The following is a 12521-nucleotide window of genomic DNA, read 5'->3' on the forward strand; positions in this document are numbered from 1 at the left end:
AGACTGCCTTTCGAGACTGGGAGATAAGAACGATGAAGAGGTCAATGATACTGACCTGTTTGGTGGAGAGAGTTTTGATGAAGAAATCAATGTATATTTAGTTAGTGAGGGAATGATCACAGAAGATGAATGGAGAGAAAATCTTACTAAAGATTCCATTTTACAAAAAGTAATTCATATGGTAAACAATGGTTGGTGTCACAAAAATGTGTGTGATGAAACCGTGAGATGTTTCTTTCATGTAAAAGATAAAATGGCTGTTTTGGATAACCTTCTTTTACGTGGCAGTAAACTAGTACCTCCTAACCCTTTAGGGAGATAAACTGGTGAGTAATGCACACTCTTCACACATGGGAATTGCAAAAACAAAGGAAAGGCTAAGAGAAGCATACTGGTGGCCTGCTATGGACACACATGTAGAAAGGGCAGTACGTGATTGTGTTGATTGTTGCAACTCTGACAAATCATTAAAATGCAGGACTCAACCTATGGTTATTAGGCAGCAGGCTGCTGGACCTTGGTCTGACATCTCCATTGATATCTTAGGACCAATAAACTTAAAATCACAAGATCAATACATTATAGTATGCATTGACTTGTATTCTAGATGGCCAGAATTCAAAATTGTTAATTCTATTGAATCTGGTATTGTAATTACATTTTTAAGTGAACTATTTGAACATGAAGGGTATCCAAAGACAATCCTGTCAGATAATGGAGTACAATTCATATCTAATAGCATGCAATCTTTCCTAAAAGAGAGGGGAATTACACACAAGAGAGCTGCGCTCTATCATCCACAATGTAATGGTGTTGTGGAGAGGTTCATAAAAGTAATTAAAGAAACAATTCAGCAAGCTCGGTCTTGTGGTGACTCTTGGGAACTTGCAATCAAAAAAAAAAGTAAGGGAATATAGGTTTTCACCTCACTCTTCCACAGGTGTCAGTCCCTTTCGTTTGTTTAAAGGGAGAATAGAAAATGTTTCTTTGCTTCCGTGTTGGGTTAGTGACAAAAGATTTTTGGCAGGTAACAACACTGATCCCATACCTGACTGGAAAGAAAAGGAAAAGAAGAAAAAGCTTGAACGTAAATCTCACTATGATGTGAGAAAAGCTGTTAAGAAAAAACGATTGTACATGTAGGTGATTGGGTAAAGATAAAATCTCCAAGGAAATCTAGTTGTAATTCTAAATTTAGTAAACCTTTTCAAATTATTAAATTATTTGATAACGCCGTTAAAACTAGTGATCACAAAATCTGGAATCTTAGCAGGATTGCTGTTTTGCCTTCCAACATCTCTAAAGAAGGACATATCACAAGTAAATTTGATGAAGAAATTGTGTCTAACTCTGTTTTACAGAAAGATGTTGTTTGTGATAGACCTAAACGTGTAAAAAAGATTCCTCTTCGTCTACATGATTGTGTACCTTAGTTTTTCTGTATCTTTTATTACTTTGTATTCTTTAATGTGTTTATTCGGGGGGAGATGATTTGGTATTCTTAGTATTAGTGTGTTCTTAGTAAGCCTAGAATATAGAACTTAGAATATGGTAAGGTTGCCTAGAGATGTTTAGAACACTGAATGATGTGCAGAGGATATTCAAATAGGAGAGAAGCTGTTACTCTTGATGCTGTTGGATGAGGTTTCTTCATTTGATTGTACCTAATAAAACCTCAATGAACTACTTCTGATCTTCGTGTACTTGATGAAGAGGCTACACTTCCACATCTCTCCTATAATAAATCAAGTTTTTCACAAATGATGAACGTTGTCTTGGAAGCAGCAACAGTACCACAGGCCTGGAAGCAGGCGATGCTTCTACTTCTGCTGAAAAAACCTAATGCAGACTCTAAGGTGCTTTGCAATTTTCTGCAGATTTTCCTGCTTCCAACCCTTGCTAAAATGCTAGAGAAGTGGGTGAAATGACAATTTTTTAATTTAATGGAAAAACAAAACATTCTTTATGACACTCAGTCGGGATTCCATGCTGGTTATAGCATGGAATCTGCTCTTTTGGAGGTCCCTGAATTCATTAAGATCAATCTTGATCAGGGCTCAGTAGCCATGGTTGTCCTTCTTGATTTATCAGCGACCTTCAATACAGTTTCCCACTCTATCCTTCTGGATAGACTGTCTGATGTGGGCATCCAAGTGCCTCCTTTGGCTTGGTTGAAGTCCTACACGAAGAACCACACATAAAGGGTTTTTCTCCCTCCCTTTACATCCACAGCCAAGCCACTTAAGTGTGGGGTTCCTCATGGCTTGGCCCGGAGCCCAACACTGTTTAATATTTACTTGCCCACCCTAGCTAAGCTAGTAGAAGCATCGAGCATCAGGATTATTTCTTGTGCACGAAGGGAGACCATAGAAAATGAAGTAAAACAAATGCTTCAAATGGATGTCATTGAACCATCAACAAGTGAGTAGAATCCCCTGATCGTACTGGTGCCTAAACCAGATGGATCTGTCCAGTTTTGCATTGATTTTAGAGAGGTAAATAAAATCTCCCGATTTGATGCCTACTCCCTTCCAGAATTGATGAAATGGTAGAGAGATTATAAAGGGTATTGGCAAGTGGCACTTAAGTCACAAGACAAAGAGAAAACACCATTTTCAACACCTCTGACCTCACACATAATACTCCGCTGCCTATATAGACGATATCATCATATACAGCAAAACACTGACTCAACATCTAGAACACTTACAAGCGGTCCTCCAACACTCACCAGACTCCATCCGGTTAAAGTTCAACCCGAAAAAAGTCTAGTGGCCGCTAAAAAAGTCATGTACCTGGGAAATTATCTGGGAGGGGGTCACATCAGAAGTCAGGCAGTAAAAGGTCACCGCCATGTCCAACATCCCTGTATCCAGTACCAAGAAGGAATTGCGAGCATTTCTAGACCTCTTAGGCTATTATAGTTGCTTAATTCCCTGTCTTCACAAATAGCTTCTCCTTTCACGGATTTGCTAAAAAAAATCATCCAAAACAGAAACAGAGTTAATACATCCCTCACCCGAAGTGTTAAAATCATTCAATACACTTAAGCAGACCCCTTTGTCCGAACCAATCTTGCTCAGTCCCAACTATACGAATCCCTTTACAGTTCAAACTAATGCCTCAGAAGCGGGTCTAAGGTGTATTGTCCCAACAGGAGGAAAAGGGAGAGGAACGCCCCATAAGTTACATCAGTGGAAAGCTATTCCCTGGGGAGAAGAATTACACAATGATTGAAAAAGAAGCATTAGCCATTAAATGGGCTATTAATATATTGCGCTACTATCTAGAGGGCTGTGAATTTAACTTATTCACAGACCATGCCCTATTGGAATAAAGTTTTTGAACAATAACAATCACAGTATCAAGTATTCTAAACACAGCCCCCCAGTTTCACAAAAGATTTGAGAAGTCCATCAAAGCCAAATAAAGATACCAGAAACGACCAACATCCAGTCGTTTTAGAATCATTGATTGCCATCCAGCGAGCGAAATGAAGTTGGGACTTAGTAAGAACAAGACAAAACCTGTTACCATGACTACTTCGTCTCGGAAACACCGGAAGTCAGGCAAAAGTAAAAGGGACATAGTAGAATCAGAAAGGAAGGACGCAATCATAGTGATACAACCAAAACACAACGCGATTGGTCAAAGTCCCCCACGTGACCACGAAGGAAGTAAATGAAAGAAACCTGACCGCCCGAGGAGAGGACGCCGGAATGCAGTAAGATGAAGCTGTGGCGTGAACGCCGGTAACGACAGAGAGTCTGGAACCCCGAGGAAGAAGGTAAAGGAATGTACCATGATCACAACGTAAGAGTTACACGGAGTGGTTGCATGCGGTCCACTGACTTGGAATTCCTAAAAAATATTGAGCATGATCAGCTGCATGAAAGAAAACTGATCTTTGGTTGCACTAGCAAAAGTTAAAATGTCATGCTTGTATTTCAACACAAGCTAAAAGAAGACACACGGCCCTTAAAATCACTGTTAAGGTTTGTTGCACATGCATGTCTTAGAACTCGTACAGTACATGCATATAAGGTAGAGGGCTCGAGGAATATACCATTCAGGAAATGGGCACAACATGTAAACATAACTCCTCCTTCCCCCATACAGATAGAAAAAGAAACACACCTGGTAGGAGTACCGGACCTCCGAACAAGAACCTGTACAGAACTATATATAAAACAAAGGGATAAAGAGAACAGGTATGACGACACAGTGCACCTGGCAAGTCTAGTCCATTATTGTCCCACAAAATGGACAGCTCAGACATATGATTTTGTTTATCATTCATGCCCTCAGGAAATAAATCACCACCAAGATTGAGAGCCGCTTCAGAACCTCACAGTCTGTAGACCGAATTCGGTACCAGGTACAGAGTAAAATTCTACAGCTTTTGTCAAAACCAAATACCAAAATTTATATACACAAACCTAATTTGTTCTCCACTGTACTCCCCCTGCAGTGTCCTACAACAAGAAATTACACCAGCCCTGAGGAAGAACTTTTAATCACCCAGGTCCAAACACGAAGGTCGAAACGCGTCAGCACACCCTTCACTCACCTACCCACTGCACAAGGCCAAGAGTACCGCTTTATTCTAAGCAAAGAAAACATTAAGAAATAATTAGGTCAACCAACTAATAGTGGTGCGAATACCGATAAGTCAATTAAAAGCGGTCTCTGACCTATATATCCCCCCTTTTTTTCTGGACAACATAGAAAAGATGGTATCGAGGATAAATAGTCAACATCCCGGTACATGAGTAGAATGTAGTAGGACCCTTATGACTTTTCACATGTTTTGTTTAATGTCTTTCGATGTATGCACTGTATATAACTATTGCACTTTTTGTATTGGTGTATTAGTACGGAAAAAGAAAAATCGTGTATTGTGTTTGAAGAACATATACCAAAAAACTAAAGAAAAATTAAATAATCATGAAGTAAAAATTACTTTCTAATGAATGTTTCGAGTATGTATTGAGTACTTTTGAAAATTGATGAATTTTCTATTTGCTTGTTGTCCCACTAAATAGAAAGGTTATAAGTAATACAGTTCATTAGTTGCACCGCAGAGTAGGGAAGAATTCCTCCCTTCTTCTGAAAGAAGATCATGAATCTATGGTACTAGAGGTAACCAGTTATATTTAATGCTATTGGAATACATGGCATGCAACAAAAGTAATAATGAACGTGTCCTCTGCTGGTTTTTTGCCTTACAACCGTTCCGCTTCCGAATACTTCATCGAAAAGGAACGCAACAAACAAATGCATATTATCTGTCCCGACATCCCCACACCAGGTTTCTTGGTATCAAGAAAGTAAGGGAAGAGGAATCGGAGATGTCAGAGTCCTCTGACCCTCCACTTACCTGCAGTCTGCCATGTCATTCCTCGCGGTGAGCCATATCGAGGTTCCCTGCCAAAAGAGAGAAAGAGTTAAAACATTAAAGCCTCCGCAAGGGCATTAAAGGAAAGCTGTCTCTTTAAACAGGGAGGCAGCGCCGCAACATGGAGGGACCAATCCAAAAACAATACTTGGGACACAAAGGAGGCTGAGGACCCAGAAGAACAGAGAATCCGGTAGGAAGAGAAAAACAAAGATGGAGAAAGTGGCTTGGACAGACGTTCTAGCCCAGATGTGCTGGAGCGAAGGAAGGCCTTAGTGGAGCAGGACGTGGTGAGAAGACGTTGTCCTCACAGAGAGGAAACCGAACAGAGAAGTAGAAGCCAAGCCACTGTGGAAGACACGGAAGAGGAGAGCACTGAGACCTGGTATGAGGATGGGTGATCTGCCCCAGAGGATGCTGGAGAGCTACCGCAACTCAGGAGAGTTACAGTGTAGCAGGAGATTCCCAGGGGAGGCATTAGAATCAGGGATTGGTGTTGGGCGGAGGGAGGGGGTTACACTGGGTTTTCGTAGTTGTGGTTTATTCTTTTTTTCACTGTGTTTTCCTCACGCCTGATGTATTTTGTTTGGCACTACTCCCAGAAGCCACTGGGCATCACAGCTACCCGAGAATGTAGATCACATGAAGCATAATCCAGATAACTGACCTGGAGTGTGGTGTGTATGTAAACCTCAAAACGCTAACAAAACCTTTTTTCTGGGGCCTATAAAACCCACCCTCGAGAATGTTAGGAACAACCCTTTAATTCTGAGAAGGGCAATAGAGTCCTTGAGAGGGGATGGATAGGTTATCCGTACTTTACTCTTATTGTTTTCATTTATTTCTTTTTCTCTTCGCCTTCATTTCCACATCTTGAGCACCACAGAGCACGGTGATAGGTTTTAATTTTCCGCATCTCATATATCTACTTACTGCTGTTTTCTTACTCTTAGATCCCAGGATCCATACCACTCCCATCAACCTGGAAAAGAGAAAGACAAAAACATTAACCTGTCATCACCTCCTGAAGATGCAATCTCATTACTATTTTGTCTTTATGCACCAAATTTGAAATAAAAGACCCCATTGCTAAACAAACCCAGCCTCCTCACTTATACATCCACCCTAGCTTCTTACAGCAGGGTCTTTCTCAGGACAGAGAAAAATTTTAAGGCACCAAAATTATTCTACAATAAAAAAGAAGGCCTTCTTTAATTACTATACAAGAACAAGCTAATTTAGCTGCACCAGATGACACTGTAAACGTGTGTGCCAAAGGTGCATCTGCTGCGCCGAAAAGTCCTGCAAACATGTGCTGCAAAAATGAAGTGAGCTAGGACAACAAGAGTGTACATACTGCAACCCGTGCCAGGAGGAATGTACCAGAAACATTAAAAGAGAAGATTTTTAAAAGAAAATATATATCTTTTATAAACGCAACCACTATACATGTACCAATAGGAGAGGTTGCATAAGCATGCATGATAATATAATGTGCAGGTCAAACACTCCAAACCATGCACAGACATAAATGAGACAAAAATATTACTAATATAAAAGTCTCCTTGTTAATATTCAAGGAGCCCAATGTCAGGAAATCCATTTATGGAAAAAAGAGGGGTGATTACAATTAGGCCTGTGATGGCTAAGTATATCTAAAAAATATTACCAAAATCCTCACTCATACAGATTTGTCATGTAGTTCCTAAAATACATAGGATCTTTGAGTTTGTTGGACAACATAAACTGAGGGATTGGTGTCTAGACTGATTCCGGACACCCCACAGGATATGTCGGCTTATAGACCATTAAGCTCACAGTGCCACCATATGCCCCTAACCTTACCAAGAAGCGAATAGTTTCTGGCAACCATTGAACATGACAACCCTTGATCCTTCGGGGATTGTGGAAAAAGTACAGTACATTTCACTCAGTCAATCATGGTCACTTAGTCCCATGAAGATACACAGAATAAACGTCTGGGACATTTTTAATAAGTACTTATTGAACCCAGAGTCATTCTAGTATGAAACATGTTTGCTGCGACAATCAATAGACAGAAGCTAACATAAGAGATTACAAGCACCAACAGAGTAAATAGAAGTTAGAATTCTACCATGGTGCTAAAACGGTGAATAGATGCATAGCATATACACATGACAATAATCAAGAGTATTTCTATGATGCGGACCCTATCTAAGTTTACCTAGCATATATGTGTGTGTTAAGCCAAGAATCCCCTAGGAAAGAGCCAACCCTATTACCTGATGGGAGAGAATGGAGGACCTCGTCTTGGTCATGAGTTGGACAACCCGCAATGGATGTCGGACCACTGCGTGTTGAAAATTCAGCGTGCAGGGACCTCCGTGTCTTGTGTCAGCGTGGAAGCGTCTTCTCTAGTACCTACTGAAGGTGCAGTTCTTTTTTACCAAAAAAGTAGCTTCGGGGTTCTACCACAATCAATATGTTGCTAGTACGATTATGTAGATGAGCCTAAATCAATATTTGTAATTATGCAAAGTAGCCTGTCGCCCTAGGATGAAGATAGCGATGGCTTTTGTACAGAATGTGGTAATCCTGTTATGTACGTCATGTGCAGGGAATTTTACTAAGAATCCTCATGCATAAGAAATTAGGCTGGTTTCAAGGAAACCAATCAACTTTTATTCAGCACATTTATTCAGCACATAACTGGGTTAAAAGTCAGTGCTAGAACCCTTATGCAGAGCAAGGTAGGACAGATGTGGCAATAGGTCGCTTTGCTACTTAGGCCTATGTTAGGAAACATAACAGATTCTAACCAATATATTTTAATTTCTGTTCTCCAGGAGACTCCACAATATAAGCATTTGTAAAGCGTACATTCACCCCTTAAGTGTTCTTGGTGCACAATAACTGATGGCTGTTGTTACCCATCTCAATGGTATACATTTTATCAACCTTAGAAGGATGATGAGACCCTCTGGGATTTGAGCATGTGACCCGGAAGTTAAACACAGATGGCTGTAGTAGACACATTAGCCACTGAGCCATCAGAGTCAGGGCCCCATGGCACCACTACAACTGGAATCAGAATAATTGGAAAATGGAGCCCCACTAGCAGTTCCTGCAGACTTATTAGTTCACACACCAGCATTCTTCTTGTTCAAGGATGCCAAAGTCTTCAATATAAGCTTTTTGATTCAGGGGGGAATCAAGCAGTTGAACAGGCTGAGGTCGAAGCTTGGCTGGGGCCTCTACCCCAAGAGTCTTCTTCTCAGTTTGAGATAGGAAATCATAGGAGTATTCTGGGAATGCAAGGACTCTTATAGTGCCCACCAAAAGGTAGGTGTCAGTATTTTCTAGAGGTGGGATGCAACTCATTATGAGTACCTGGGACCCAGCCGGACTGCTTGTTCAGAGTACCTTCTGAAATGGCATCTTTACAGATCTGCTATCATAAGAACCATATATGTTCTTCATGCCTGAAAGTGTTTACCTTGTTCTAGGACAGTGATGTTGTAAATTAATTTGCACAATGATTGTTTCATAGTACCATAAGGCAACTTATGTTGTGGTAAGAGTTGTATGAGCAAATTAAATGTAAACATCATTGTCAGTTTCATGCACTATCCCTCACCTCTTTCTCGACTTCCAACACCCCCTTCCCTGTCTGGTTATCTCTCCTCTCCTCTCTCTCCTTCCCCCTCTAGTGCCACCTACCTCTCATGTAAGCAGGAGAGATAAGGTAAATAACTGTAGGGCTTGTGCTTCCACTTTTAGTAGCTTGATTTAAGCAGATGCCAATATAACACTACAATGGAAATACTTATAAGAGTAACATAAATGTTTTTAAAGTGAATGTCAGCTAACCTTGCCTTCACCTAGCATTTGGCAGGGCTCACTCGCTGTCTCTTTAGAACATTTGCTGGAAAAGAGTGTCCTATACTGGTGGTGAAAGGGAAGAAAGAGTACGGGTTGATGCGTTATTTATCACCCCTGATAAATAACGATATCACGTGGTACATTATTTATCAGGTGTGATAAATTACACTTATTATGAGTTTATGGGGAATAACATGCAGATTAACACACCAAAATCTGCATGATATGGTAAACACTGTTTGTTTTCCCCTGTTAATAATCGATGTATTAAATAAACTCAAACTTGTAAGTCTGTCCCATGCATAAAATCTATTATGAGTTTATGGGGAATAACATGCAGATTTTGTTTTTTAACTCCCCAAAATCTTTATGATACAGTAAATACTGTATGAGTTCACCTGTTAAATTTGGGCAGGTTTGACCTGTTGAAATGTAATGAATGTTGGATTATTTAATGCATTTGATAATTGAAACCAAACTTGTAATTCCAGCCTAAGCAGAAAACTGTATTCCATGCACTATGATCAGAGAATTAGGGAAATACAACAGACAGAAACGCACCACTTCACTAAAAGATTCCCTAGGGCTCATTTATGGTATTTTGGTGCAGGTCAACGCAGCAAGGCAGCACTGTCCTACGCAGAGGTGAAAGGGCAGGAATGCACCGTATTTAACCAATACGGTACATTCCTGTCATTTCTTCCTGCGCTGCTGCCGTTTCGCAGCCTAGCACCAACGTAGGCACCCTTGCGCCATGGTGCAAAGGGGCCTCTGCTGCATGCAGGATTGTTTTGTGCAGAAAGGGACCCCATCCTGCACAAAAACAATCCTAAGAGGAGTTTTCTAGAAAGAAGAACAAACGAGAAGAAACAAACATATTTCTCCTTGTTCTGTCTCACCTTGAGAGGTGTGGATTTGGCGCTTCCCCAGGTTTACATGATTTTGAAAATCTGGGTCAATGTCAAATTCCATGGGTGTTGCAAGGGAAAACCCACCGCAACGCCCATTGAACGACTCACGGACACAGAGCAAGGTGACGCAGCAATTTGCCCTGCTTTGCCTTACTCATTTATTTTACTTTACTTACAATGTTTTATAAAGCGCGAACATGACCCATACGGGTTTCAGAGCGCTGTATAAAGTGGCGAAATCAAGACTAAAACAACACAATGGAACAAATGAGGTAGTTAAACAACCACAAGGTCAAGAAAGAGGGGAACACTCAGGGTCAAAGGGGTACAGGGATTCAGTCAGTCTGGAGGGACCAGTACAGTTTCAGCAGGTCAATAGAACAAGATAACAAGTGAACAGAAAAGCATACTACAATTTGAACAAACGTTACAAAAGAGTATCAAACCAGAGAAAGAGGAGGTGTGAGAAGGGAACAAGGTTAATGCTGTTGAAGGTCATTCAAGGCTAGCTCTTTGACATGTTTTTTGAAAGATGCAGTAGATGAATTGGATCTGATCTCGGGAGGAAGAGCGTTCCATATTCCTGGAGCAAGGCCAGAGAAAGCATGATTGTAAGTTATTTTCTTTTTGAATTTGGGAGGTTTCAAAAATAGGGTGGTAGAGCTTCTTAAGTTCCGACTTGAGCCAGATAGTTCAAGGTTTTTTGCTAGGTAAACTGGGGTGTTGTAGTGAACAGCTTCATTTATGTATTTATTTATTTAGGAGTTTGTAGAGTGCACAGCTACCCCCAACCAGGGTGTCCCGGCGCTGAAGCAGTCGACTAACTAACAGGTGCGGGGGGACTAGGTGTTGGTGAAGAACCAGGTTTTAAGGGCATGACGGAAAGTTAATTCAGTCTCCGATATGCGGATGGAGAGTGGAAGGGCATTCCAGAGTTTGGCGTTCCTAACCGTGAAGGCTCTGTCACCTGTCCTCGCCTTGCGAAAGTGGGGAATAATGAGGAGACACAGTTGGTTGGATCTCAGGGCCCGGTCGTGATGGTAATGCTGGAGTCTGTCTCTCAGATACGCCGGGCCCATTGCCCTGGTGGCTCTGAACACCAAGGTAAGTGCCTTGAATTCTATGTGCAGGATCACAGGTAGCCAATAAAGGTTTCTCAGACCGGGAGTGATAGAGTGGTGGGAGGATATCTTGCAAATCAATCTGGCAGCGGCGTTCTGGATTATTTGCTGTCTATGAGTCAGATAAGCGGGGAGACCCCGATAGAGACTGTTAGCGTAGTCCAAGTGTGATGTAATTAGTGCATGGATTACTGTTATTCTACACTCCAAAGGCAGGAAGTGGGGCTTTGATAGCCAGTTTAGATGAATTAGGTCTGGTGTGATGTGGTCAGGCTTTCTGGAGCCTGTGGTGAGCCTGGCCGAGGAGTTTAGAGTGGCTCTGAGCAGAGCCAAACTAGTTGTAGGTAGCCAGCTAATGATTATGATGCCACTCAAAGCTACACAGGGTGGCTTTACGTGGCTTCATAAATCGAGTTGAGAGTAGGCCTGGGCTAAAATTCCGTTCCGCTCGCGGAAATTGCGATAATTTGACATTTTCGCGTTCCGCGGAGAGCGTGAAAATGTCAAAATTTCCACAATCCGCATCTTGCCGGAAATGTTTTTCTTGCTCACGCTGTAAAACAATACATTCTCGCGTGCGCGCAATCGCCTTACCTGAATCCCCGCATTCGCCGACAAGTTTTCCCGATCCGGTCGCGTTCTCCACGAGATATTGGATTGTTGGTAGCCATTTGCGCTGTCTCGCGACAGTTCGCGCCCGCATTAACGTCATTTGTCACGCGATCACGTCATTCGTCGCGCGATCATGTCTTTCTTCTCGCGATCATGCACCGCGAGAGTATGAGATGATTGAGATCTCGCGCCCGTGAGCAACCGCATGGGTAAGTTGGCGAGCCGCGATCACGCAGAAAATATTGCGAACGGGCAGGAAAAAAACTTCCGCGTCTTCGCGATATTTCCGCGTGTTTGCGGAGATTTTTAACATTTTCGCGATAGTTTGCAAAAGTGAATTTCGCAAATTCCGCCCACCCCTAAATTTGAGAGCCCTGCGTCACGCATACACCACTTTAGGTGGTGCAAAAGTGATGCAGGGATGTCATAAATAAGCCCCCCAGACTTTTATTTTCATGCCTGTGACATATAAGCTCTTGCAGGCGCTGTCGGGAGATTCGCTAACCTCGGGTCACCCCCCCTAGACCGGAGGCTGTTTTCCCTTACCTTCCAGTTAACTTGTAACTTGCTTCTTGCGGTTTTCGCTTGTCTTTTGCCGATGCTTTGTTTTACAGT

This window comes from Triturus cristatus, chromosome 7 (assembly GCF_964204655.1).
Source record: "Triturus cristatus chromosome 7, aTriCri1.1, whole genome shotgun sequence".
Taxonomy (NCBI): Eukaryota; Metazoa; Chordata; class Amphibia; order Caudata; family Salamandridae; genus Triturus; species Triturus cristatus.